This window comes from Herpailurus yagouaroundi, unplaced genomic scaffold, assembly GCF_014898765.1.
Source record: "Herpailurus yagouaroundi ecotype Mexico unplaced genomic scaffold, PumYag 77, whole genome shotgun sequence".
NCBI lineage: Eukaryota > Metazoa > Chordata > Mammalia > Carnivora > Felidae > Herpailurus > Herpailurus yagouaroundi.
This window is the reverse complement of record NW_024412388.1, coordinates 34,439,181-34,463,570: the sequence shown is the minus strand read 5'-3', so window position 1 is coordinate 34,463,570 and position 24,390 is coordinate 34,439,181. Positions and strand designations below refer to the sequence as shown.

The following is a 24,390-nucleotide window of genomic DNA, read 5'->3' as shown; positions in this document are numbered from 1 at the left end:
GGGTGTCTGGGTGGCTCAGTCAGTTAAGCATCTGACTCTTGATTTCAGCTCAGGTCACGATCTCCCAGTTCGTGGGTTCAAACCCTGCATCAGGCTCCATGCTGACAGTGTGGAGCCTGCTTTGGATTCTGTCTCTCTGCCCCTCTCCACCTGTGCTCTCACTCTCAAAAATAAATAAATAAACTTTAAAAAAAAAAGAAAGAAACTTATTTCCCTGAAAATAATAGTATAGGTGTCACAGCTATAATCACCTGGATGGCAGAAACATCCATACACATACACAAAATACACATCCATGAAAATGGCCTAGAGACATACAAGCCAAACCTTTTGAGTGGGACTGTGTGATGGGTCAGTTTTAGTTTTTACTCTGTACATTTGTTCACTGAAGTTAGGTAAATGAGCATGTGTTCATGTTTAAAACGTCTAATTTATGTATTTATTTACTTTAAATATTTATTTTTGAGCGACTGCACACGCGATCACACTGTCAAGTGCAAGCAGGGGAGGGGCAAAGAGAGTGAGGGGGACAGAGGATCCAGAGCAGGCTCAGCCCTGACAGCAGAGAGCCCGATGAGGGGCTCAAACTCACAAACCGTGAGATCATGACCTGAGCCAAAGTCAGACGCTCAACCGACTGAGCCACCCAGGTGCCCCTAAAATGTATGCCTAATTTAATAAGGTCCTATGATCTTCTAATATCAGACTACTAACGCTATACCATATAAGTCACACAATTAAAAACTTTAAAAAACATATGTATACACCAGTGTGATTCATTATATGTAACAAGGAAAAACATTCGGGACACAGAAAACAATTCAGGAAAAAAATAAAACAAAAATTACCTCAGATTGCCTCTGAATGACAGAAGCGTAGATGTTTATTCTAAAATGAGCCTTATTTTATCGTGGTTCAAACACACAGCCTCACAAAATTTTGTGAAAAATTGTAATTTCTGAGCTCTAATTTTGAGATTACTGCATCAAAAGTGGTCTCCAAAAAGACGCAGCCCCACTTATTCAAATATAAATGATGATTCCCAAGAATCTGGTTTTACAGTACAGGGAAAAAAGGTCTCTAATTCATGTCTTCTAAACCAGCCAGTCTGTTTATGGCAGACATGCTCAAGCACTCATTTTGGATATAAAATGCATTCACAATTTTCACGTACATGTAAATAAGCGAAGCGTGTTGATTGCCCAAAGGGAGGGAGCTGGGAGAAACCGCAGGCTGGGAAAGGCAGAGGGAGAAACGCTGATGGACTGATGCGGGACTAGAGAATCCCACTGGACTTGGAAAACTGGAAGAGTGAAGGTCCGAGACCGGCAGACACACGGTGAGGCCCTGAAACGCGACAGATGCCAGCCACCCTTGTTCCTGTGGCAGTCGAGGCTACACCCATCAGAACGTGAAAAGGGCTTTGTCTACCTTGAGGGGAAGATTTGAACACTTCCTGCTCGAGACTGGGGCACAGCGCTTCCTTCCAGCTCAGAGATGGAACTTCATTTGATTAAGATCCCAGGCAGTTGGCAAAGTATCTGGCATGCAGCAGGAATTCGGCAATGTTTGCTCAACTTCTCCCTTCTTTTTTTCTAAATGTATGTTTGTTTGTTTATTTTGTGAGAGAGAGAGAGAGAGAGAGCCCTTACGTGCAAGCAGAGGAGGGGCAGAGAGAGTGAGAGAGAGAGAATGAATCCTAAGCAATGAATCCACACTGTCAGCAGGGAGCCCGACGCGGGCAGAGCTCATGAACCGTGAGATCATGATCTGAACAGATCACTGAGCCACCCGGTGCCCCTCTTCTCCCTTCCAAGCAATGAAGAAGCAAAGTGCGATTTTATCAGAGGCTTTGTTTCGAGCATTAACAGTCTGTCAAAAACTGTCCAACTGATTCTCATCCCTGTTCTCACTTCCAGGATAGCTTGTTTCTTTTCCTCGGATCAAGGTGGTCTTTGAACAAGACACCCTCTTTCTTTAGGATCTTGTCACCAGCTCTACCTGAACAAGTCAAGATGAGACTGCACCTTCCTTCTTGGGCCAAAAGCTTCCAATCTGCACTGTCTGAGTTAATCTATGCATACAGCTGAGGACTGCAGGCCAGTCACGGAGGCAGAAGTTCTCTCTCTCAAAACTTCTGGCATCAAATTGCTCACAATATTCTCTCTTTATCTTTTTCATGTCTGTTAGCTTCTCTACTGTCGCCCCTGCCCATTCCTGGTGTTGCTCATTGGGCACTGGGGCTCCCATGCTCTCCCTCCCGATTCCTCTGTGGTCAGTCTTGCCAGAGCTCTGACCATTTTATCTGTCTTTTGAAAGGACAAACTTTTGGGTTTGTTAATCCTCTATATTCTGTTTTGTTTTTCTCTTCAAACTCTACTCTTAATTATTTTGGTTTCCTTCTTTGGGTTTAATTCACTGTATATTTTCTAACTTCTTGAAACACATGTTTAGATCACTGATTTTCACCCTTTGTTTCAGTTTTTTCCCCATATACACATTTAGGTCTATAGATTTCCCTCTAAGCTTGGTTTTAGTAGCATTACATAAGTTCTAACGTAGTGTTTTTACTATCATTTAATTCAAAATACTCTCCAATTTCCATTATGATTTTGCCATTGACCCAATGATGATTTACAAGTTCATTTCTTAACTTCTAAACATACAAGGATTTTCTAATTATCTTTCTGTTACTGATTTCTAGCTTAATTCCACTGTGGCTAGAGAATGTGTTCCATATGCTACCAATCCTGGGAAACTTGTTGAGATTTGCTGCATGTATGACCTGATGTTTTCTCTTCATTTACCCAATAAAATCTACACTCTTCAACGTGACCTGAATCACGACCTACCCACCCGGTAAGGGATGTCCCCCCATTTACACCCTACATGCCGGCCATGCTGGACTCCCCGTAGATGCCAGGCTCTTTCACATTCTGTGCCTTTTCCCATGATCTTCACTTTGCCAGAAATGCCCCTCTCTGTCTGCTCCTCCTCATCCTTCTCTATGTAGTTCAGAGGACCCCTCCTCCATGCAGCCCTTCCAGCCCTCTCCCCATTCCTGGCCTAAGGGGCAGCCAGTCCCTGTACCTCCAGGTTTTCTCTTGCCACCACTCCTCCACACTGCTGCCAGAGCTATCTTACTAAGCACAAATCCAACCACTTCTCTCTCTGGTTTACCATCCTTTCATCAGAGGCTCCCCTCTACCCAGAGCCCAAACTTGGTGCTCCAATGCAGGACTCTCTCCCAGCCCTTCTCCAGGTCCCCTGCACCTCTGTTCATGCTATTCCCTCCACCTAAAATGCACTTCCCAAACAGTAAATATCAAGGGCAGTGGTGGGGGCAGGAGAATTTCCCTTCATTAATTTGTAATTACAGTATTTATTTTATTTCAGGAGGATTCCAGTGCTTTCCCAGCAGAGTGTGGGCTGTGCAAAAGGCTGGACGGCACTGTGTGCCCACCTATACCTCCCTGTCTTAGTATGTGTAACACCTGGTGCCCTCGTGTTTTAAAGCATGCCTTACCAGGGACGCCTGGGTGGCTCAGTCGGTTAAGCATCTATCTGACTTCAGCTCAGGTCATGATCTCACGGTTCATCAGGCTCTGGGCTGACAGCTCGGAGTCTGAAGCCTGCTTCGGATTCTGTGTCTCCCTCTCTCTCTTCCCCTCCCCTGCTTGCACTCTCTCTCTTTCAAAAATTAATAAACGTTTAAAAAACAATAATAAAATAAAGTATGCCTTACCTAACCAGGCTATAATTTCCTGAAAGGTATGGACTGAGGCTGATTTAATTTTGATCTCAGGAGACTAGCATAGTAACTAGCTTAATAAGTACAACTAAATGAACTTCACTGAGGGAATAAAGGAAGGCAATTTTAAATTCTAGGTACTCAAATGGAAATTCCAGAAGAAAACTCTGCGTTCTGTTAATTCTCCTTCACACTCAAGTCCAGAACACCATGTCTCCACCAGTTATTTCCATTCCGTGTAAGAATATTTAATGGCCGGGCTACATCAAACCTAAACTTGGGCGGCTGATATGGGGGCCTCCATAAATGGGACTCTGCCCCACTCCAATCTTCCGTCCCTCTCCCCCCGCCCCATTCTTCACTGGCTGCTCTCAGCAATCACCGTTGCTTCAGAAATACTGCTAATGCTCTACTTACCTACATCACTTTTCCTAGGTCCCCGAACGTCCTACCCCTTTCTTTTTTAAAATTTTGTTTTTGTTTTTTGTTTTGTTTTGTTTTGTTTTGTTTTGAGAGAAAGAGAGCTGGGGACGGGCACAGAGAGAGAGAGAGAGAGAGAGAGAGAGAGAAAGAATTCCAAGCAAGCTGTCAGTGCAAAGCCTGACACAGGGCTCGATCTCACAAACAGTGAGATCAAGACCTGAGCTGAAACCAAGAGTCGGACGCTTAACCAACTGAGGCACCCAGGCGCCCCAGTCTTACCCCTTCCATCAGGGTCCCTGCTTTAGGGCACATGTCTTTCTCAAGGCCCCCCTCGATTTCACTTCTTCCTCCTCACCTCTGAAACACTTAATCTGGCCCTGTCTTACCCCTGGGTCCTTTCTCTGAGCCTCAGCTTTCAGGCTGCAAACTTCCCAGACCCTGGTGCCTCTCATCCTATGTGTCCCACACTGCCTAGAACAAAGCTAGCTGTCAGCTGTCACTCAACAGTAACACCCGTTGACTGACAAGTCACTGATGTCTCTACCTTGGCTTCTCTCCGTCCAACTCAAGGGCTGCTTGGGTGGTGCCCAGGTGAATCCCCAGGAGCTATCAGTGCTATTTGCATGAACATTTCCTGTAATCCTAGCTCCCCCAACCACCTCCATGTTACCATGAGAAGACCTGCCTACATAGCTGAGCGATTCTCACAGCTCTGTGACAGAACCAGAGGCTTTTCCATTTCCTTCTGTGCCACTAGAAATACACACACACACACACACACACACACACACACACACACACACGCACGTACACAAATGAAGTCGTTTTGCCTCTTTTTCCCTTTCCAAAGCAAGTAAGCTTTAAATTCTCAGCTCTGTATGACTTCGTTCTGTCCCTACCCTCTGGTAAAACCTTGCTTTCCTGAGCCTTTGAAAAATACCTCCCCCCCCCCCTCCGGGGTCTAGATACAACTGTGATATTACACTTTTGGAAACTTCAACATGTAATTCTAAGAAAGTAAAAACATACAGTTTTGAAGTGTCTTTGGTTCACCAACAGTGACGGAGTCCAGCCACCGCAGGGTGTGAGCACTAGAATACCCCAGCAGTGCGGGCTCCACGTCTGTCTTCGTCCTCCCGGGCGCACGGCTATGCTAGGGTCCAGCTCCCCTCAGCCGGTGCCTGGGGTCTGAAGGATGGGATGTGGGCCGCGGAGGTACACCACCTCCAGCCCTGGCCCTTGGAGAGCTTCTGCAAAACCTCCACGTTCTCTCCTGTTCGTCCTCTGTGAACTGGGTCAGAGGACCAGGGGAGGCGTCCAAGGCTACAGGAGCTGCTGGGGTCACTAGATGGGAACGGTCTGTGTCCCTGAACGATGAGGTGGAAGGGAACTCTTCCCCCGGCCCCCACAACCCCGCCCTAGAGGCGTTAAGTCACTGCAATTTGGGGGTAGTTTGTAATTATAGCAAGTCTGCCCTAAAATGATAGTATCCTGAATTCTTTTTATTTTTTTTAATATATTTTTTTTAAAAATTTAATGTTTATTTTGGAGAGAGAGAGGCAGGGAGGGGGGCGTGCAGAGAGAGGGAGACACAGAATCCAAAGCGGGCTCTAGGCTCTGAGCTTTCAGCACAGAGACCAATACAGGCCCAGAACTCATGAGCTGTGAGATCATGACGTGAGCCGAAGTCAGACACTCAACCGACTGAGCCACGCAGGCACCCCCTGAATTCTTAAAGTTAAAAACAGCAATTATTCCTGAGTGTTAACTTACAAGCAACTCTGTCTAAAGCCCTTTTGTTACACTGCACTAGCCATGTTACTATTTTCCCCTTCGGGTGACTTGGGCACTGGTGGGAGCTGTGGTGCACCCCTCAGATCCCCTCCCCACTGCCCCGTAAGCAACTGACGACTAGTCCCCATCTGCTGGGATCATGGTGGGCAGAAAGCCTCCAGCTGTCAGGCATCTTCAGGAAATGCTTAGCTGAAAACAGATGCTTACCCAGGATCATGCCTTCTTGGCCTTCCAATGACTAGTGGCAGCCTATGGCCAGTCAAGGAGAAACTATAAAGACGAAGTCCCCTCCCTTCAACTCAGAAGGGCCATCCCAACTTTACAGCCCCCACGGTCTCGGCTGAAGCCTTTCTTGGGACTGAGCCACAGTCCAACTTCTCCCTCTGCACAATCCAGCCTCCCTTTCCTCCCTTTCCTTTCTTTTCCTATCGAGAATGTTGACCCCAAACCACTCCCCAATAAGACTAACCTTTGTGTCAGAGCTGCTTTTTCAGGATCCAAGCAGAGACAGGCACTGTATTCTTGACACAACAACCCTGCCTCCGAATATGACACAAATACCATACTTTCCAATCAAAAATGAAAATACACAACGTCACAATGGGATAGAAGCTTTAAGCTTAAAACTTAGACTCTCCAGGATGGGTGAAACAGGTGATGGGGATTAAGGAGTGAACTTGTTGTGATGAGCACCGGGTGATGGATGGAAGTGTTGAATCACTATTCTGTGTACCTGAAACTAATATTACACTACAGGTGAACTAACTGGAATTTAAATAAAAAACTTCCCAAAAATAAAATAAAACAGGCTCTCTACAAAAATTCAGAATGTATTATACTATTAAAAGACAGACTCTTTCCAAGAAAATAAGTAAAAGAAACCATAAACATTTTAAGATCCGCTTTGAGAAAAGGAGCTTTGAAACTGTCCTAAAGAAAATGCTACCACCTGGCTTGTAATCAAATAAAATTATTAAATATGTAGCAAAGAGGTACACAATAGAAATTATTGAGGATCTATTATCCCTCCATGCAGGTATTTAGTTTTTGTTTTTGTTTTGTTGTTGTTGTTTTGAGAGAGAGATCGCAAACAGGGAAGGGACAGAGAGAGAGGGAGACAGAATCCCAAGCAGGCTCCACACTGTCAACACAGCGCCCAGTGTGGGGCTCAAACTCACTAACTGTAAGATCATGACCTGAGCCAAACAAGAGTCGGATGCTTAACCGACGGAGCCACGCAGACACCCCTAGAGCAGTTGCTTTTTGAGTACTCACCACAACACAGCGCTGGGAGCTTTATTCACATGCACTATCTCATTAAATTATTTCTAAGTTCTGCAGGCAGTAAAACTCAGGTTCAGAAAGCATAAATAAACTACTTAAAGTCCCAGAGTTAGAACTCCAAGTCAGGTTGGGCTTCTTCCAGAGCCTCAACTCCTGTGGTAGTCTTGCATATTCAAGCTACTATGAGGTGTTAAGTAAGTAATTTGCAAGGGGGAAGGGAGAGCAAAAGGCGAGTATATGTGGTTCCAAAACCTGTTCTCTCCTCTTACCCGTCTCTACTGACGGTAGGCACAGGCACTGCCTTCTAGATACACACACTCCAAGGAATGAGTTAAAGAACTATTCCATGCACGATTCTGCCAGAAGGAAGATACCCAGCACAAAACTGTTCTCTAGCAATTCAAAAGGTTCTTCTGCCCTCTTGTGGCTGAAGGAGACTACTACAGATCAAAGCTCCATCAAAAAGCTGAAATACCATATAAAGGCAATTGGCAGTCACACAACACAGGAGGCAACTGTGATGGGCTCATAATGAACCAGATTTAATAACTCAAAAATGTGATCTTGCCACTCTTCCACGACAACCACTGCTTGGAATAAGATAAGAGTAACAATACTAGAGATGAGGGAGAAAAACGACAAAAATCAGTATTTTTGTAATGATAATAAGGACTATGACAACCGCTACATCCATCCAGAACAATGATAAAAGTGTAAAACATTCTAAACCCCAAACAAAAATCCTCATCTTTACTTTCCACACGTAACAATGTATTTTAGAAATCTTCTCACAGCAGCCAATACAGAGCCTCCTCATGAGCCAATACAGAAGCTCCTCAGAGCTTCCGGGGCACAGCACCCCCTTGGATGGGTGAACTTGGCCCCTACTGGTGAATGCTTCGCCGCCTTCCAAACTTTCACCATTAAAAACAATGCTGCCAAAAGCAAACACATAAAAACTACGACAGTGCTATCATTTTGTAAGTGTGCAAGAATACCTGCAGATGAATTCCTAGGGGAGGAAATGGGGGGGTCAAAGGGCACATGCATGCCTTTGCACTACTTTTTAAAACTCTTTTCTCCCTCTGATTTTCCCTCCTCTCTCTCTGGCTGCTCCTTCTCATGCTTTCTTAAAAGTTTTATTTTAAGAAAAACAAAAGTTTTATCTGGGGTGACTTTCTAAGCAGTGACCACGTGTGCTGCTCACCCCTTAGTTATAAATTCCTCCAGGACTTGGTCTTTGGTCCTCTTTCATCCTGTAACCTTTCCCAACTATCATTTCTCTTCCCTGGAGGCAATCAAAGTTACTATTTTGGGGTTTTATGCTTCCAGAGTGATTTTATGCATATATATGCAAACGTATATGTACTGTGTATTCCTGTGTATGTATAAATATGAACATACATGCACGAGACTTTTCCCTCCCTTGCTCTACAAATCCATACTCTAAACTGAAGGAGTGGTAAGGGGACACTCCCAAGCAGCAACTTTCATAAGAGATGAAACTGAGGCCCCAAACCTTTTTCAACCTGCAGTTCTGTGCCAGACAACTGGAGTGGACCCACAGGGGAAGATCAGATTCGAGTACTGTCTCCTATCCTAGCCTACTGTAGGACAGGTTTCACCAAGTAGCCACAGATTAACTCAAGGGAAGGATAGAGCACAGAAGCCAGTAAGTCAAAGATCAGAGTCTAAATACGATCTTTCACATCTATGGTTATTTGCCTATGAAAGATTTTTGATTTTTTAAAAACATTTCTTTATTTTGAGAGAGACAGCGCAAATGGGGGAGGGACAGAGAGAGAGGGACAGAGAGAATCCCAAGCGGGCTCCACACTGTCAGCACAGAGCCTGATGTGGGACTTGAACTCACGAACCATGAGATCATGACCTGGCCCTGAAACAAGAGTCAGACACTTAGCCAGCTGAGCCACCCAGGCGCCCCTGACTTTACTTTCAATGAAAGTTTTCTAACTACACAAAAGTAGAGAGGAATGTAATGAACCCCATCCAACAGATTAAGCAATTAAAACATTTTGCTATTGGTTTCCCGGTTTCACTCCTTTCTTCTTTCGCTCTCTCTTCCCTTCCCTCCCCCCACCCCTCTTTCTTTCTCCTTCTCTCTGTTTTGGCTACATTATTTTAAAATCAGTCCCTGACATCATGCTATTTCATCTCTAAATACTTTGTCTGGACATAATTATAAGACAGAAAGAGATTTCCTTATTGTGACCACAATATCATGATCACATCTAACAAAGTTAATTTCTTAATATCAAATGCTCAGTCCACATTCATTATTTCCACAATTATCTCAAAAAAAAAAATCTTTCTAGAGCTGACTTCTTAGGTTTCAAGAGAACCTACAGCCAAACAAATTCCAAGCCCAGCGTGCAACAGCCCATGACTACTAAATCTTAAAAGAATTTCCAGGTTCCTAAACCCCCACCAACAGGAAATGAACTGCTAAGGCTCCCAGGAAGGGCATTCCTCCCAATGCCCATGCTGACGTAGCCTTGGCAGGTATGGGTTCAGGAAGAGCCACCCTATACCCTTTACCTCTCATACTCCCATCCCTCCAGTTCTAAGCAAACACTAATCTATTTTCTGTCTCTACAGATTTGCCTCATTTGGACATCTCATAGCGCATGTGGTCCTTTATGACTGGTTCACATGCTTTCAATGTTCATTCACGTTGTAGGATGTATCAGTACCTCATTCCTTTCTTCATATTCCATTGTGTGGAGAGACCACATTTCATTTATCCACTCACCAGTTGATAGATATCTGGGTTGTTTCCACTTTTTGGCTGTTATGAATAATGCCACTATGGAAGTTTGTGTACAAGTTTTAATTTGGACATGTGTTTTCATTTCTCTTGAGATCCTAGGTATAAACTCTGGGTCAAATGTTAGCCCTGTGCTTAACTTTTCTTTTTTTAACGTTAATTTACTTATTTTGAGAGAAAGAGAAAGAGAGAGAGCGGGGGAGGGGCAGAGAGTGAGGGAGAGACAGAGAGAATCCCGTGAGATCATCACCTAAGCCAAAACCAAGAGTCCGACCAAGCCACCCAGGCACCCTGGTAACCCTGTGTTTAACTTTTTAAGGAACTGCCAGGCTGTTTTCCAAAGTGTCTACACCATTGTACATTCCCACCAGCAGTGCATGAGGGCTCTAATTTCTCCACATCCTCACCAACACTTGCCCTGTCATTTCGATTACAGCCATCCTCCTAGGTGTTAAGTGGTGTCTCATCGTGATCTTTATTTGCACTGCTCTGGTGACTCATGATATTGGGCATCTTTTCACGTGCTTACCGACCATGTGTACACAGGTTTCCCCAATATCCGAAAGCAGAGCATTCCTATGAAACCTTTCATAAGCCAAAATGGCCTAAAGTGAGGAAGCAATTACCACTAGTTTATATGGAAAAATGTTTGAGCGTTCCCAGGCGCAAAAATAATAACCCCTTTAGGCTTTTCTGGTATTTTAGGACACATCTTGCTAAAGGATGCACAAAATAAGTTGAGATAAAGCACTGATGCTCACAGACACAGTCCAAAGCTTATGGCAGCTTGAGGCTGACACAGTGACTGGGGTTCCCGCGGAAGGAAGTAGGGGGCGCCACTCTCACTGCTTGAAGGGCACGCTTCCTGGATAATAGCTCACTGCAAGACACCGAACGCTACTTTCTCTTTTCACCTTTTTTCATGAAAACAAAAATCCTCTTCAGAGTTCTCTCAGCGAAAACAGGTACTAATAATGCAGGTCTTTCGGAAAAGCAAAGTGGCTAACACAAACTTTTGCAAAGCAGGAAATACCCGCATCTTCTTTGCAGAGATGGCTATTCGGATCCTTTACCCATTTGAAAAATTGGGTTGTCTTTTTATTTTTGAGTTATGAGAGTTGCACGCTCTATTTTGCCCATCTTTTCCATTGAGAATAAAAGCTTCCCAACCACTTAAGAAAGTAGTGAGTGTTCTTTTTCTGTAGCAAGAAGTAACTACCAGAACTGGTTTCGAGCTCACCCACATCAATGATAGCTTCACACCATTATACAAGCTTTTGAAAAGCCAGGCAATCAACAACAGCTTCACCTCAATGACCATGCTTCTGAGAGCCATTCCATTTAACAAGAATCCTACTCAGACAGCTGTGTATCCAGAGCTAAAGGTCAACCAACCCCTAAACACTCTTACTTCTGAAAGTCTACCAATGCCTGAACTCCACCCTTTTGAAGACTCTAGAATAAACAGGGGTTCCTGAAGTCCTGGTATCAGGACCATTTTACGTCTTTAAAACTCACTGAGGATTCCAAAGAGGGCCTATATGATATGGGTTAATAATTATACTAACATTTACTATATTGGACATTAAAACTAAGAAATAAATAAAAATAATAATAAAAAAAACTAAGAAATATTTAAATAGCAATTTAAAATTAACAGTATAAAGCTCATATTATAAGTTTAAGAAAAATAACTATTTCCCCCCCAAAATTAGTAGGAAGAGTGGCACTGTTTTAAATTTGTGCAAATGTCATTTACAGCTTTATAAAAGTCTGGATATGCATCCATTTCCACATTCAATCTGTTGTGAAATGTTTTAAATATACGAAATTTTTTTTGGCCTCTCACAGATACACAGTTAGAAGAGGGAAAGGTATTATAATAACCTTTTCAGATGGTTATGGATATTCCTCTTTGATGCTACCCCAGACTCAAAAAGCAGTAGTTTCTTACAAGTTAGTGGCAATATTGAATCGGAAAGCCTATCAGTAAACATTTTCATACTTGGTTACATTAACATCCACTTTGAATGAATCTTTTAGCCACGCATAATTTGTTAACATCATAACAGTGGTCTTTTGGACATTATTAGTTCACTGAGTTATACAAAACTTCCAATGTTTTCACACCCATTTTGCCATATTAAAAAAATCACATTTGTTAACATCACTACCAATCTCCTCAGAAACGTGTTTAAATATTGAGAAGGTGTCAGTTTCGTGGCAGCAGACAGAAGCTTTTCAGAATTCTAATTTTCATTTGAAAGCTCAAGTTTTATCTAAATAACAAAAAAGTCCGTTGTTTCCCTTGAAGTGACAGGTGTACTGTATTCCTTTTTGAGAAAGTCTCCCAAATTCCCAAGTCTGAATAACCATGGTTTGCCTGTCAGTCATTTTTCCAAGTAAAAATGGTGTTCCCTCAAAAGAGTAGCTAGTTCAGCTTGCAGCTCCATCACACAAGTGCTTTTCCTTGACACAATAATAAAACGTCAGTGTGCATAGTAGTGCTTTATGCATACTGATGCATATTTCCCATTTCATCATCGTATTTGTTTTGTTATTATTTATTTATTTTTTTAAATAGGCTCTCCACCCAACGCGGGGCTCGAACTCACAACTCCGAGATCCACAGCGGCATGCTCTACCAACTGAACCAGCCAGGTGCTCCCATCATATTTGTTTTTTAGAAAAACGATATATACTCAAAGGTCAAGATTTAGTCAAATTAAGATCTGTTTCATCAAGAACTTTCTTCAAAAAAAATTTACTTATTTAAGTAATCTCTGCATTCAATGTGGGGCTCAAACTCACGACCCCAAGATCAAGAGTTACATGCTCTACCAACTGAGCCAGCCAGACACCCCTCACCAAGAACATTAAGTGAGGGGCGCTTGGGTGGCTCAGTTGGTTGAGCGTCCGACTCTTGATTTCTGCTCAGGTCATGATCCCAGAGTTGTGGAATCAAGCTCTGCGTTGGGTTCCATGCTGAGCGTGGAACCTGCTTGGGATTCTCTCTCTCTCCCCTGCTCATGCTCACACACACTCTCTAAAATAAAAATTAGGAGCGCCTGCCTGGGTGGCTCAGCTCTTTGAGCATCCAACTCTTGATTTTGGCTCAGGTCATGATCTCACAGTTGGTGAGATCGAGCCCTGGGTTGGGCTCCATGCTGTTAGCCCTTTTAGCTCAGAGCCCACTTGGAATTCCCTCTCTCTTCCCTACCCTCTGCCCCTCCCCCCATCAAAATAAACTTTTAAAAATTAATAAATTTAATTTAAATTGAAAAACAACATTCTCAGGATGCCTGGGTGGCTCAGTCAGTTAAGCATCTGACTTCATCTCACGGTTCGTTGAGTTCAAGCCCCCCATGTCAGGCTCTGTGCTGACAGCTCAGAGCCTGGAGCCTGCTTTGGATTCTGTGTCTCCCTCTGTCTGTCCCTCCCCTGCTCGTGCTCTCTCTCTCTCTCAAAGAATAAATAAACATTAAACAATTTTTAATAAAAAAATTTTTAATAAAACAATTTTTAAACATTCTTAAATGAAACTGGCTTTTTTTTCCCTCAGTGTGTGGGGTAGTGAAAAGTACAATGACTGTTAGTTCAGTTTGGTACCCTGCTTTGCTCCGTGCTAAGGTGTGAGCCGTTGTACCCACCATCACTTTGCAACATCAATGCAAATGGCAACCCACTGCAATGGGCAACCAGTATCTTATTATTAACATGAAAACGCTCTTGACAAAACTCTGAAAACCACTGCTAGGAAAGAGGGCTCTCTGTTTTGTTCTAAGAAACTATGTCTTACAAGCACAGTTCTTGCTCAAATGACTAATACATTCAACTTTTTGTTTCATGTATAAGTGTTGGCCTCTTCTTTCAAACATTTGTTTGACATCCTGCCTTCTTTTTTCTTTTCCTCGCTACATTTTTTTTCTTCTGTTAGTTCTGGAGTCACGCACTTTACACACTCTATTCATGTAGCAGTTAAGCGAGAAAACTCACCTGCACGTAAAACTTAGAATTCTAAATTTATCAATATATTGAACCCTCCTACCAAACAATGTAGGAAGAATACTTTAACTCTTAACCTCTCTCAATTGATATGCTCTTACTGACTAGTAGTATAGTTCTCTCCCTTTGTTTCTATAATACCAAATATTGGGCAACAGCATCAATGTTTGCTTAGATATCCTGACATTTACCATTCTCTTTGCTTACCATTCCTTCCTGCGTCTTTCTTCTGGAATCATTTCCTTTTTTCTGAGGTTTATGCTTTGTAAGTGCCTTTACTGAGTATCTGTTAGTATGAACTTTCTTCAGTGTTTGTGTCATTCTTGAAACATGCATCTGCAGGGTTCTAGGTTGACAGGTGTTTTCTTTACACAAAATAAAATAGTTCACTGTCTCTGGCTTTTACTGCTGCTCTTGAGAAGTCAATTGTCAGTCTAACTGTTGTTCTTTGGAAGGTAATCACTCCTTTTCCTCTGGCTATTTTTTAAAAATATTTATTTATTTTTGGGAAAGAGAACAAGTGGAGGAGGGGCAGAGAGAGGGAAACAGGATCCGAAGTAGGCTCTATGCTGACAGCAGAGAGCCCGACGCAGGGCTCAAACTCACGAACCATGAGATCATGACCTGAGCCGAAGTTGGACACTTAAACCCACTCAGCCACCCAGGCGCCCCATCTCTGGCTATTTTTAAAAACAGTATTACTGTGGTGCCTGGGTGGCTCAGTCGGTTAAGCATCTGACTTCAGCTCAGGTCATGATCTCACAGTTCATGTGCTCAAGTCCTGCATCAGGTTCTGTGCTGACAGCTCACAGCCTGGAACCTGCTTTGAACTGTGTCTCCCTCTCTCTCTGTCCCTCCCCTGTTTGTGCTCTGTCTCTCTCAAAAATAAATAAAAATTTTAAAAATTAAAAAAAAACACAGTATTACTGAGGTCTAAATTAACATACAATAAACTGTCTATATATAAAGTGTACAACTTGAATTTTGACATACATCTGTGAAGCCATCACCACAACTATAAGAAAGATATCAACCCCACAAGTTTCCTCAGGCTCCTTTAATCCCACCCCTCACCCTACTCCATTCCCAAGCTACCCCTGACCTGCTTCTTGTCACTATAAATAAGTTTGCCTTTTATAAATAGAATCATATTTTACGTACTCATTTGTGTCTGGCTTCTCTCTCTCAGCGCAATTACTGTGAGATTCATCCATGTTATTTGTGTATGAACAGTTTATTCCTCTTTTGTACTCACATGAGATGACAGACGTTCGTAAATTTGTTGTGGTAGTTATTTCACAACACATACATATATCAAATCATCGTGCTGTACACCTAAAACCAATAGAATGCTGTGTGCCAATTATATCTCATAAAACTGGGAAAAAACAGTTCACTCTTTTAAGTTCATTCCTTTTTAATGCTGAGTAGCATTCCATTGTGTAGATGTACCACAATTTATTAATTTACCTACTGATGGATCTTTGAGTTGTTTCTAGTTTGGAGCTATTACAAACAAAGCTATGATGAATGCACATGTACAAGTCTTTGCATGAACATACACTTTCACCCCTCTTGAAGAGGAATAGCTGGGTATGTTAGGTGAATGTTTAATGTTTTTAAGAACTGCCAAATTGCTTTTCCAAGTGGTTGTACCATTTTCCATGACCACTTGCAGTGCAGAAGTGTTAACAGCTGTCCCATTCTGGATAACACCTGATGTAATCTATCTTTTTCATATTAGGCATTCTAAAGAGTTTAGAGTAATACTTTCTTATGGTTTTAATTTCTACTTTCTCCTAAGGACTAATCATGTTTAGTATCTTTTCATGTGCTCACATGCCATCTGCATATCTACTTTGGTAAAGTGTCTATTTACATCTCTGCCCACTTTGATGTATTCAAATTACAAGTTATTTATTGTATTTATGGTTTGCAAATTTTCTCCAGGTCCATGGCTTGCCTTAAAATTTTTGTTAACAATGTTTTTTGAAGAGCAAAATTTTTTACCTTTGATGTAGCCCAATTTATTAATGTTTTCATGCTTTTTATTACCCTCCCTAAGATATCTTTAGCAAATTCAAGGTTACCAAGATTCTGCCCTATATTTTGTTTATAGTTTTAGCACTTCCATTTGGATATATGATACATGTCAAGTTAATCTTGTACATGGTGAGAAACATGAGTCAAGATTTGTTTGCTACCATTTATCAAAAAGATTGTATTTTTTTCCTATTGAATTGCCCTGGTATCTTTATCAAAAATCAACTGGCTATTAAATAAGTAAGTCATAGGAATAAAAGGCACAGCATAAGGAACACAGTCAGTGTATGTGTATTTCCTTCCCTTTCCCTTATGTTCATCTATTTTAAGTTCCACATGAGTGAAATCAGACATTTGTCTTTCTCTGATTTCACTAATACTCTCTAATTCCATCCACACTGTTGCAAATGACAAGACTTCATTCTTTCTGATCATCTAGTAATATTCCATTGTGTGTGTATGTGTGTGTGTATATATGTGTATATATATACATATATACACACACATATGTAGTGTGTGTGTATATACACATATGTAGTATGTGTGTATACACACACATATGTATATATACATACACACATACTACATATGTGTGTGTATATACACACACACACATACTACATCTTCTTTATCTATTCATCAGTCAATGGACATTTGGGTTCTTTCCATAATTTGGCTATTGTTGATAGCACTGCTATAAACATTGGGGTGCATGTGTCCCTTCGAATCAGCATTTTTATATCCTTTGGGTAAATACCTAGTAGTGCAATTGCTGGGCCATACGGTAGTTCTTTTTTTTTATTACTAAAAAAAATGTTTTCTTAATGTTTATGTATTTTTGAGAGAGAGAGAGAGAGAGAGAGAGAGAGAGAGAGTCAGAGTGTGAGTGGGGGAGGGACAGAAAGAAAGGGAGACACAGAACCTGAAGCAGGCTCTAGGCTCTGAGCTGTCAGCAGAGAGCCCGATGTGGGGCTCAAACTCATGAACCACAAGATCATGACCTGAACCAAAATCAGAGGCTTAACTGACTGAGCCACCCAGGCACTCCAGGGTAGTTCTATTTTTAATTTTTTGAGGAACCTCCATACTGTTTTCCAGAGTGGCTGTACCAGTTTGCATTCCCACCAACAGTCCAAAAGGGCTCCCCTTTCTCTGCACCCTTGCCATCATACATCTGTTGTTTCTTGAGTTGTTAATTTTAGCCATTATAAGTAAGCTCTGTGCCCAACCTGGGGCTTGAACTCACGACCCCATGATCAAGAGTCACATGCCCTACCAAAACTATTCTGACAATTTAAAATTCTCTGTATTTTCATATTAACTTTAGAGTCAGTTAGCAATTTCTAGCAAAAAAGTGAATTTTTAAAAGAACCCACCACACCTTCTGGGATTTTTAGTGGAAATGTGTTGAATCCTAAAACAAATTGGGGAGATTCAATAGCTTAAGATCATGCCTTCTGCTCCATGAACACGGTGTACCTTTATTTCAATATTCTTTCATTTCTTACGCAGCAATGTTATGTGGATTTTAACGTACATGCTGTCTATTCTGCTCCCTAGAGGGTCTTTCCTGCATTCAGATAGGCTAGTCTCCTAACTATCACAGAATGTACCGGCATACAGAAACGATTACCCAACCACATTGAGGGAATTGCAAAGAACCCTATGGAAAATAGTATAAATCAAGTCATAAATCTTATTCCCCTTTTTCTCCCATTTCTTCCTCCTACAGAGGCAACCATTCTATTGTTTAATGGATACATTCGCTTATGTTCTTTTAATATATGTATGTTTGATATGCATTTACTCTTTCTTATCAACTTTATCCAGGAGTAATTTACATACAATAAACTGCTTCAATTTAATGTATACAATTTGAAGAGTATTGACAGTTATATACATTCACAAAACCACTGCCATTATCAAGACACAGGGCATTTCTATCTCAAAAAATTCCTGTGCCCGTTTGCAATCCATTTCTCCCTTCATGTTTCATCCAAGGTAACTAACAATCTGCTTTTAATTATTAATAATTAGCTTGTATTTTATATAAATGAAACATATAATATGTAGTCATAATATACTATTATACTAATATCAATTAATATTAATGTGTACTGATTAATATTAATATTAGTATGTACTTAATATTAATATGTACTTAATAATATTAATATGTACTCATTCATGAGTTTAACATTCATCCACGATGCTGAACGTATCAACTTTGTTCCTTTTCATTGTTAAATGGTACTTCACTGTGTGAATATGTCACATTTTGTTCATCCATTCACCTGTTGATAGACATTTGGGTTGGTTTCCAGTTTGGAGCTCCTGGGAATAAAGCTGCTGTGAGCATTCATGTACAGGTCTTATTTGGTCATATGCTTTTACTTTTTCTTAGGTAAATACTTATGAGTGGAATGACTGCCATTTGGCAGGTGTATGTATAACTTTTTAAGAGATTGCCAAACTGGTTTTCAAAGGAGTTGCACCATTTTACATTCACAACAGCAATATAAGAGTTCCATTTACTTCATATTCTTGCTAACACTTTGTTATCTTTTTTCAAAACTTAAGTCATTCTCGCTGATATGTAATGTTATCTCACTATGGTTTTAATCTGTATTTCTATGATGAGTAACAATGTTGAGAATCTTTTCATGTGCTTATTACCATTCGTACATCTTTTGTAAAGTGTCTCTTCAAATATTTTACCCATTTTTGGTTAAGCTGTTTACCCTCTTGTTTTTCAATTATAAGAATTTTTTATATATTTTAGCTACAAACATATGCATGTACTAAATATTTTTAACTGAATGTTATATATACAAGTACTGAATATTCTTCCCCATTCTATGGCTTGTCTTTTCATTTTTTGGTGTTTTTTAAAAGACATTTTTGGGGCGCCTGGGTGGCGCAGTCGGTTAAGCGTCCGACTTCAGCCAGGTCAGGATCTCGCGGTCCGTGAGTTCGAGCCCCGCGTCAGGCTCTGGGCTGATGGCTCGGAGCCTGGAGCCTGTTTCAGATTCTGTGTCTCCCTCTCTCTCTGACCCTCCCCCGTTCATGCTCTGTCTCTCTCTGTCCCAAAAAAATAAACGTTAAAAAAAAATTAAAAAAAAAAAAGACATTTTTTTTTTTTTTGACAGGAAGCAGGATTTATTGGTGGGCATGAATGGGGAAGGGCAGTGCTGAGGTTCTCATGAGTGCAGAGCCCTCCATTTGTCCAAGAGGCCACGATTAGGGGTGTATTTGACCCCACAGCCATCTGGGATGAGCCGCTTTTCAGCCACCATGTCTTCAAATTCGTCCACATTAAAGTTAGTAAAGCCCCACTTCTTGGAAATGTGGATCTTCTGGCAGCCAGGGAACTTGAACTTGGCCCTAGGTAGGGCCTCAATCACATGCTCCTTGTTCTGCAACTTGGTACGGATGGACATGACGACTTGGCCAATGTGGACCCTGGCCACTGTGCCCTGGGGCTTTCCAAAGGCACCCCGCATACCTGTCTGGAGCCTAGACTGGAGAAAGCGTGAGGCCAAACCTCAACGTCCACCAGAAGAAAACGGTCTCCAAGGTCCCTTAGGGCAACCCGTACAACCAACAGGCTGCATACACTACCAAGGAGGCTGCTGTTCACAGCCAATGCACACTGGGCCCCACGGGGAAAGAGCACAGTCGGCTTAATTGGCTGCAGAGGACAAACATTTTTAGTTTGGGTCAAGTTAATTTATCACTTTTTAATTTTATGGCTCATGTTTTTTGTTTCCTAAGAAATCTTTGTATTCCTGTTCTTTTAATTTACAAAAGTGGCATTGTGTTATTCTGTTTCACTTTTGACTTAAATTATGTATTTTGGGGCGCCTGGGTGGCTCGGTCGGTTAAGTGTCCGACTTTGGCTCAGGTCATGATCTCGTGGTCTGTGAGTTCGAGCCCCGCGTCGGGCTCTGTGCTGACAGCTCAGAACCTGGAGCCTGTTTCAGATTCTGTGTCTCCCTCTCTCTCTGCCCCTCCCCTGTTCATGCTCTGTCTCTGTCTCAAAAATAAATAAACGTTAAAAAAATTTTTTTAAAAATTGTGTTTAAAGTTCCATCCATGTTGTTTTGTGTATATTGGATCTGTTACTTCTAACGGCTGCAAATCATTTCATGATATAAATACCCTACTTTTTGCCTACTCACCCCCACCCCTAGGATGGAAATACATTCATCCTCCAACTCCCTGAGCACACAAATAATGTATGTCTCTGGTAAGTGCCATGGAATGAATGAATACACACACACACACACACACACACACACACACACACACACACACACGCACACATACATTCACACACATACATATATATATGGCAGATTTGCTGAGCTAAAGGATGTATGTATACTTCAGTTAGTTATTACAAGAATGTGTTCCAGAATGGCTTTACCAGTCTACTTCTCACTGGCAAAGAATACAGGTTACTATATTCTCACATTCCTGCCAACACTTGGATTATCCAGCTTTCTAACATTTCTTTTGTCAGTCTAAGGTATAAGGAGATATCTTGTTTTAATTTTAATATTTGTTATAGCTCATGAGTTTGAATATCTATTCCTACGCTTAACCTTATGGGTTTCTTCTTCTGTAAACTCGTTCTAATTCTTTGCCCATTTTCTACTGGGATTGCTGCCTTTTTCTTCTTCGTTTGCAGGAATTCCTTGTATATTCTAAATATCAAACCTAGCAAATTTTATTTTTTTAATTTTAATTCCAGTATCATTGACAAATACTGAAATTTTCTCCTCCCAGTATATTATCTACATATTAACTTCGTCTATCATGTCCTCAATAGCACAAAAATCTCAATGAACATTCTCTGTACACTTGGAACGAATGTGTATTCTGCCATTGGGTAAAATGTTCTATAAATGTCAATTAGGAAAAGGTAGTTCATAAAGTTGCTTAGATCTTCTATATCCTTACAGATTTTTGACTTGTTTTATTAATTACTGAGGGAGGGGTATTAATATATTTGAACATGATTGTGGATTTGCCCCTTTCTCCCTTAGTTTTAACCAGTTTTTGCTTAATGAAGTTTAACACTCTCTGATTATTAGGTACATACATATTTATGTATGTCTTCTTGACAAACTGCTCCTTTTATCATTATGTAATAACCCTCTATAATCTCTTGTCATATTTTTTGTCATAAGGTATTATGAGCTGAAATTAATAGTTATGCCAACTTTCCCATGCTTATTATTTATATAAGATATATTTTCCATATCTTTGACCCTGTTTTTACTTTGAACCTGTTTTTAAATTTAAAATACAGGTCTCTTAGGGGTGCCTGGGTGGCTTGGTTGGTTAAGCATCTGACTTCGGCTCAGGTCATGATCTCGCGATTCGTGGGTTCGAGCCCCGCATCGGGCTCTGTGCTGACAGCTCAGAGCCTGGAGCCTGCTTCTGATTGTGTCTCCCTCTCTCTCTGCCCCTCTAGCTCACACTGTGTGTGTGTGTGTGTGTGTGTGTGTGTGTGTGTGTGTGTGTGTGTGTGTCAAAAATAAATAAGCACTAAAAAACAGATTTAAAATACAGGTCTCCTATATCAGGACATACATCCTGCTTTGTTAACCATTCTGACAATTTCTGCCTTTAGCTGGAGTTTTAATCCATTCCCATTGAAATGTAATTGTTAACACAGTCAGGCTTACGTCAACTGTCTTAAATTTGTTTTCCATTTCTCTCTTCTGTTTTTTTGCTCTTATATTGCTGTTTTCCTGCTTTTGGGGGCGGTTAACTATTTTTTAGTGCTTTTTATTTCTTCATTGGCCTCTCAGATAAATACACCTCTTTGTGTTATTTTTTTTCCTTGTAGTTGTTCTACCAAGGAGTTCTGCTAAGGAATACACATCCTTAACTTATCAGAGTCTATTTAGAGCCAATATAATACCTCTTCACGTCTGACATTTCCTACCTCTTACTTTACTCTTTCCTCACTTTATACACAACATTCCTACTTCCCACTTCTTCTTTTCACAAATGTAATAACTTTATGACAGGTAAGGTTCCACTTATCTCCTCTCTCCCCATTTCTTGTGCAAGTTTTGTCATATCTTACCTTTACATATATTCTAAGCCTCATTCTACAGGGTTATTACTTTTGCTTTAAGCAATTAGTTGTCTTTTAAGCAAACGATGAGAAAAAAAGGAGTCTTTTATATTTGCCCATTATTTACCATTTCCAGCAACCTTCGCTTTTCCCTATTGATCCAAATGTCCATCTGCTCTCACGTCCTGTTGGCCTGAAGGATATTCTTTAGTGTTTTTTCTGTAATGCAGCTTTGCTAGCAACAAACTCTCTTAACTGTTACCTGAAAAAATGTCTTCATTTCATCCTCATTTTTGAAGGATATTTCCAACAGATAAAGGATTCTGGGACGACAGGTGTTTGGTATTTCTCTTTCAGCACTTTGAAGATCTTTCATTGTGTGAACTCTACTGGTTCTGGTGAAAGGTCAGTGGGATTTCCTACTCCCATAGAGAATGTTTCTTTTTCTTTGTCTTCAAGATTTTCACTTTAGATTTCAGACGTTTAACTATCATATGCCCAAACTTTCCCAATATTTATCCTTTTTAGAGTTTGCTGAACTTCTTAGATCTGTAAGTCAACGTTTTTCACCAAATTTAGGAAGCTTTCAGCCGTTATTTCTTAACATTTTTTTCTGTCCAACACTCATATATATTAGACAATTTTATCCTGTCCCACAGGTCCCTGAGGCTTAGTTCATTTTTCCTCAATATTTTTTTTTTCTGTGTTTCAGACTGGATAATTTCTATTGCACTCCCTTCAACTTCACTGACTTCTGTTATATTCAACTTACTGTGAAGTGAAATCTTCATTTTCTGTTCCTATACTTTTTAGTACTAGAATTTGTTTTTGGTTTTTTTATAGTTTTGATTTCTCTGCTGAGACTACTTATTGTTCACTGTATTTTTCTTTAATCCTTTAAATTATTTGTAATAGGAGCAGTTGGGTGGCTCAGTCAGTTAAGTGCCAGACTTTGGCTCAGGTCATGATCTTGCAGTTTGTGGGTTCAAGCCCCACACTGGGTTCTGCACTGATGGTACAGAGCCTGCTTAGAATACTCTCTATCTCGCTCACACTCTCTGCCCCTCCCCCACATGCATTCACACTCTCTCAAAATAAATAAGCTTAAAAAAAAAAGAGCAGCATTTATTTAAAAAAATAAAATAGGGGCAATGGGGTGGCTCAGTCGGTTGAGTGTCCAACTTCGGCTCAGGTCATGATCTCACAGCTTGTGAGTTCAAGCCCTATGTCGGGCTCTGTGCTGGCAGCTCAGAGCTTAGAGCCTGTTCCAGATTCTGTGTCCCCCTCTCTCTCTCTGTGTCTCCCCTGCTTGTGCTCTGTCTCTCTCTCTCTCTCTCTCTCTCTCTCTCAAAAATAAACAAAGAAATGTTTAATAAAATAAAATAAATTATTTGTAATAGCTATTTTGCTATGTGAGTTCTCTCATCTACAGGCTTTGTTTTTTCTTTAATATGGGTCACTATTTCCTTCCTGTCTGTTTGTATGTCTACTAACTTTTTATTGAACACTGACCACTCTGGATGTTGCATGCAGAAACTATGAATACTGCTATCTTCCTCTGAAGAGTGCCGATTTCTATTTTATCAGGCAGTTCAATTACTGCCTGACCACCTTGAATTTGTGGAGGCAGGATTCGACACTATGTTTAGTGTGGATCTGAGGAAAGTCCATGGTATTTTTGACTCTTCTCTAACTTGACAGGACCCAGCCTTGGTTGGGGCTTGGTTTTAGGTCTTGTTAGGGTGAGTCTTACTCTGGAGTGAGATCTTTATTCTTAAGGCATGAACTTTCTGGCATCTGGATGCCAGGGGTAGTAAAGTTCTAATGAGATTTCTCCACTCTGGTAGGGCTGCAACTTCAAAGTCCCTGACTCTTCAGCCACCCACAGACTGCTTGACCTCTACTCCTGTCCTGTACAGCTGTTACCTACGTAGTTAAATTCAGGTGGTTTTGCCCTGCGCATACATAGCCCAGTCCACAGCTACCGACTCCTAGGAATTCCTCCCCCGGCCCAGCTTGTGTCTCTCAAAAATTCCCTACTCAGTGATGACCTGTCTCACGGACTCCAACCACTTCAGCTGCCCTACACCCTGATCTCTGCCTCCTCAGCCAAGTGGAGGCACTATGGTCTGTTGAGATTCCAGCTCTCTGGGCAGAGCTGGGAAATTGCCCCCACAAAGAGAACTGCAGAGCTCACCTCATAAGGTT

At 41.1% G+C, this 24,390-nt stretch overlaps 1 protein-coding gene and 1 non-coding gene across 5 annotated transcripts in view; both read right to left on the bottom strand.

The window, feature by feature from the left end:
* ST3GAL3 (ST3 beta-galactoside alpha-2,3-sialyltransferase 3) overlaps nt 1-24,390 on the bottom strand; it is a 201,798-nt gene that overhangs the window by 145,028 nt on the left and 32,380 nt on the right. The window lies entirely within an intron of this gene.
* LOC121027903 (small nucleolar RNA SNORA70) lies at nt 19,653-19,785 on the bottom strand. Its single transcript, XR_005788985.1, has one exon. It is a non-coding gene; the product is annotated as a small nucleolar RNA SNORA70 (small nucleolar RNA).